Source organism: Orycteropus afer, unplaced genomic scaffold (assembly GCF_000298275.1).
Source record: "Orycteropus afer afer isolate SDZICR_OR568_19922 unplaced genomic scaffold, OryAfe1.0 scaffold00001, whole genome shotgun sequence".
Classification (NCBI taxonomy): Eukaryota; Metazoa; Chordata; class Mammalia; order Tubulidentata; family Orycteropodidae; genus Orycteropus; species Orycteropus afer.
This window is the reverse complement of record NW_006921588.1, coordinates 1,284,988-1,290,634: the sequence shown is the minus strand read 5'-3', so window position 1 is coordinate 1,290,634 and position 5,647 is coordinate 1,284,988.

The window sequence follows — 5,647 nt, the reverse complement described above, 5'->3', positions numbered from 1 at the left end:
AGAGGGGGAGGCCTTCAAGGAGATGGATTGATATGGTGGCTGCGATGATGGGCTCAAGTATAGCAGGGATTGTGGGGCTGGCGTGGGATCGGGCAGTGTTTCGTTCTGCTGTGCATGGGGTCGCTATGAATTGGAAATGACTCAATGGCACTTAACAACAACAATAACAACATATTCTGAGCAAATAATGCAAGAAATGAACTCTATGCTGAAAAATGCAGTATTAGGACTAGAGGAAGATTTATTAACAATGTGTGATATACATATGACACAACCTTATCTGGTTAAAGTAAAGAAGACTAGAAGCACATATTGATAAAGGTCAAGGACTATAGAGTTCAATATGGATTACATCTCATTTAAAAAGAAAAAAAAAGAATCTTCACAACTGGACACACAAGCAACAACATGATAAATGGAGAAAAGATTGAAGTTGAAGTTGTTAAGGATTTAATTTTACTTGGGTCCACAATCAATGCTCATGGAAGCGTTAGTCAAGAAATCAAAGGATGTACTGCATTTGGCAAAGCTGTGTCAAAAGAATTCTTTAAAGTGTTAAGGAGCAAAGATATAACTTGAAAGAAAAAGGTACACCTGACCCAAGTCATGGTATTTCTAATAGCCTAAGATGCATGGGAGAGCTGGACAATGAATAAAGAAGATGAAGAACTAATGTGTTTGAATTGTAGTGTTGACAAAGAATAATTAAAATGCCACGGACTTCTGGAAGAATGAAAAAAAAAAAAATCTGTCTTGAAGAAAGTAGACCCAGAATGCTCATCAGAAGCAAGAAAGGCTAGCCTTCCTCTCTCATACTTTGGTCATGTTGTCAGATGGGACCAGATCCTGGACAAAGATATCATGCCTGGTAAAGTAGAGGGTCAGTGGAAAAGGTGAAGACACTTAATGAGATGGATTGACATAGTAGTTGTAAAGATGGGCTCAAGTATGGCAAGGGATGTGATGATGGTGCACAACTGGGCAAGTGTTTAGTTCTCTTGTCCATAGGGTTATTATGGGTTGGAACCTACCTGATGCCATCTGATAACAGCATTCTTTTAGTTAATTATTATTATTTAAAAAAAAACCTTTAATTTAAGGAGCCCTGGTAGCACAATGTGAAATGTCCATCTGCTAACTGAAGAGTCAATGTTTTGAACCACCCAGTGGCTTCTCTGGAGGAAAAACCTGGGAAATCCATAAAAATTTCAGCCAGATATCCAATGAGGCATTTCTACTCTGTGAGATGGCATTTCTATGAGTTGAAGTTGAGTTGAGGACCTAACAACAACAATAACAACATATTTAAATTAGATGTTTGATCTTGGAAACTCAGTAATTCTCTTTATGCTTTATTCCACCTGCAGAATAAGGGGTTGGGACAATAGTTTTTAAATATAATGTCAATAAAAGCTAGAGAAAGTCCAGCACTCTTTACTTAAATCCACTGTCATCAAGTCAATTCTGAGTCATAACCTAAAGGACAGAGTAGAACTGTCCCAACAGGGTTTCCAAGCTGCAAATCTTTATGGAAGCAGACTGTCTTATCTTTGACCCATAGAGTAGCTGTTAAATTAGAATTACCTACAACATTGTAATTATGTCTTTAAAAAATATATATCAATACATTATTTTATCTGTGTTAATGCATTCTCTAAAAGAATAACATTAGGAAAAATGGAATCACTTAAAAGTAGAATCACACATCTAAAGTTTTTTATTGTATTGATATTTTGAACATTTGATCTAATTAATGTGTAGGCTAATCTTTTAATGCACTGGCTAGAATACCAATGAAATCCAGTGGGTCTCTGGTAGAAATCTACATCTAAGCCCAAAAAGTCCACATCAATTGCTAAGTTGCTTGTCATTTAGTCAGAATTTCTCCATAAGCTTGTTTGAATATATTGAGTTGGTTTTTTAATATAATCAAGTGTCACATTAAATACTAAACACTAGTAATATATTTCATGAGAAGATTACCTTTTAATTCTCAAAATTATCCATTAAAATACAGTATAGGTTCAGTTTAACACAATGTACCATTTATTTTTACTCTGATGTCTGTTGATATATTTGGTCTCTCTGTGTGTTTTACATACACTTACGCGAGTGAACACTTCTATTTTAGTGTCTTTATGCACTATCTTTCTCTGCATTTTGTAGTATGGTTAAACCAGCTTCACAGAAGTAATTTAGTTATTCACTTCTTTTTTTTTTTTTTCCTTCACTATTTGGCAATAGATTTTGGTGCATTATTCATCTAGCTTATGATTTAATTGTCACCAGACTTGGTTTTACTTTTGAAGCATATTTCTTCTGGACATATTTTAAGCTTGATTTTTCTGCCACCATTTCTCTATTCACTGACTGACAAGGTCTTGATAGAATTTTGGATTTTCAGAGATGATGGTTAAATGGAAAATACATTTAAGTGCCATAAGTAATATGAAGACATGGCACTCCCTATTAATTCATAACTCTATGAATAAACTTGAAATAATTGAGACTATATTCATTAATAGCCCCAATTGAAATATCATCAAGCTATGTCCTTTTCTGAAATTTAATATTAGTTATAGTGAAAAATCAACTCTTGGCTTTACAAATAACAACAAAAGACTTCATTTACGTCAGCCATATGAACTTTTCTCTAGGGTGCCAAGAATTTATTTATTACAGGTGAATCTTTTTATTTTATATTTACATTAAACTAGTTACAGCTTTCAGTTTTCACACAAAATTTTCAATTAGAAATTTTGTCTCATCACATAACCTTTTCCAATAAATAGGCAAATTAAAAGTATATGAGGAAATATTCAATAAATGACAAGAAAAACAAAATTAATAATTAAAACACACACAGAGAAGTTCAAATAAAAGTAAGGCTATATGTTTTATTTTGATGATGGAAGCATATCTAAATCATGATTATTTTACAATAATAGAAGCATAACTAAAAATAATATACGTGGATAATTTCCCTAGCATTTTTCTCTGTATTTCTTTTACCACTGGTGGAAAGATAAAATGCATTGCCATCAAGTCAACTCCCATTCATAGTGACTCTATGTGACAGAATACAACTACCTTATAGGGTTACTCCTTGGAAGGAAGATGGGGCAATCTGCTTCCTTAGTGATACCACCTTGGAAACAAAAGGAGGGGTCGCTAAGACTCAGATCTGACTCGACAGCAGTGGATTTAATAGGTTATTAAGGCTGTACTCTTTACCAGAGAAGATTGCTAGGTTTCTCACACACAGAGCAACTGGTGGCTTTGAACCACTGACCTTTTGGATAGCCTTAGAGCACTTAACCCAGAGGCTACCAGGGCAGAAAGATAGAATAAGGCCAATTTATCTTCTTAAAATCAAATTTGAGTTTGTTCCATGCTATGTTGCAGTTTTTTTTTTTTTTTTAATTTCAGAAATGTATTAGAAAACATTTCAAACAGAAACAAAGGTTAATAAAATGAACCTACATGTGCCCATAACCTATATTGCAGTTTTTATAAGTTTATGCTATTCCTCTTAATTTTCACCTTTACTGTATAATCCAGGAGTTGTAACTCAAATCCATTTTTTTTTTAAAGGAACCTTAAGCTTGGTAGACCTTGAACATCATTTTTGTTTTTTCTAATTATAAATTAGTTTAGTTTTTCAATCATTTATCAGCCACTTGCTTCTTGATTTCTCTGCCAACTGGCATAAAGTTAGAAAAAATCAGCAGATATGTCCCAAGGAGAAAATTACTCAGAATTGTTTTACCTCTCTATGATTACCTTCTGATCTCTTGGTCCCTTATGTTCTGGATGCTTTGGTATCAGTGAGCTGCCATTTATCTTACTGGCCTTGTGAGACACCTAAAAGCATTACCATATTCTGTAATTTGTAACAAACATTTTTACTCATCTTCTCAGGCTCATTCACACAGCTCAAGAAATGACAAACAATAGAGAGAAACAAGTGGCATAATATATAAAACCCATCTCAATGAATTTTCATTTTCTCTAAAAACTTGGCCTTTCATGTTCAGGTTGTCTTTGTAGCACTAAGATATCTTCAGATTTATTATTATTTTTTTTAAATTTTATATATATATATTTATTATTGTAACAGAAAGAAATATGTATTTGTGAAATTATTTGGATATTTATTACTATAAATGTTGATGTTGTTGTTGTTGTTGTTAGGTGCCATCAAGTCAACTGCAACTCATAGTGACCGTATCTACAGCAGAACAAAACACTGCCCACTCGTGTCCCATCCTCACAATTCTTGCTATACCTGAGCCAGCGTTGCAGCCAGTGTTAGTCTATCTCATTGAAAGTCTTCCCCTTTTTCACTGACCCTCTACTTTACCAGGCATGACATCTTTCTGCAAGGAATGATCCCTTCTGACAATGTGATCAGAGTCGGTGAGACAATGTCTGGACATTTTCACCTACAGGGAGCAATCTGGCTGCACTTTTTCCAGGACAGATTTGTTTTGTTCTTCTGGTAGTCCATGGAACTTTCAGTATTCTTCACCAGCACCATGGCTTAAAAACATCGACACTTCTTCAGTCTTCTTTATACATTGTCCAGCTTTCACATGCATGTAAAGTGATTGAAAACTCCATGGCTTGGGTTAGGCACACTTTAGTCTTCAAAGAGACATCTTTGCTCTTCAGTACTTTAAAGAGATCTTTTGAAGAAGGTTTTCCCAGTGCAATATGGCATCTAATTTCTTCCATTAGTCTTGATTTTGGATCCAAGTAACATAAAATCTTTGCCAACTCCAATATTTTCTGCATTCATCATGATGCTTTTTATTGGTCCAGTTGTGAGAAATTTCATTTTATTTATGTTGAAGTGTGATCCATACTGAAGACTTTAGTATTTAATCTTGCTCAGTAAGTGCTTCAAGTTATCTTCACTTTCAACAAGCAAGGTTGCGTTGTCTGCAAATCTCAGGTTGTTAATGAGTCTTCCTCCAATCCTGATGCCATAAACTTCTTCATACAGTCCAGCTTCTCAGATACTTTGCTCAGCATAAACATCGAATAAGTATGGTGAAAGGAGATAACCCTGATACACTCACTTCCTGATTTTAAACCATACGGTATCCTCTTGTTTTGTTTGAATGACAGCCTCCTGGTCTATGTAAAGTTTCCTCATGAACACAATTAAGTGCTCTGGAATTCCTGTTCTTCTCAATGTTATCCATAATTTCTCATAATCCACAGTCAAATGCTTTTGCACAGTCAATTAAACACAAATAAACATCTTTCTGGTATTCTTTGCTTTCAGCCAACATCCATCTGACATCAGTGATGTTATCCCTTGTTCCACCTCCTGTTCTGAATCCAGCTTGCATTATTGGACATTCCCTGTCAATATACTGCTGCAATCATTTTTAAATTACCTTTAACAAAAATTTACTTGTGTAGTCATTTGATTGTGTAGATCATGACAAATTATGGATAACATTGAGAAGAATGGGAATCCCGAGCACTTGATTGTACTCATGAGGAATCTGTACCTTGCCCAGGAGGCTGTCGTTCGAACAGAACAAGGGGACAATACATGGTTTAAAATCAAGAAGGGAGTGTGTCAGGGTTGTATCCTTTCTCCACACTTATTCAATCTATATGCTGAGCAAAT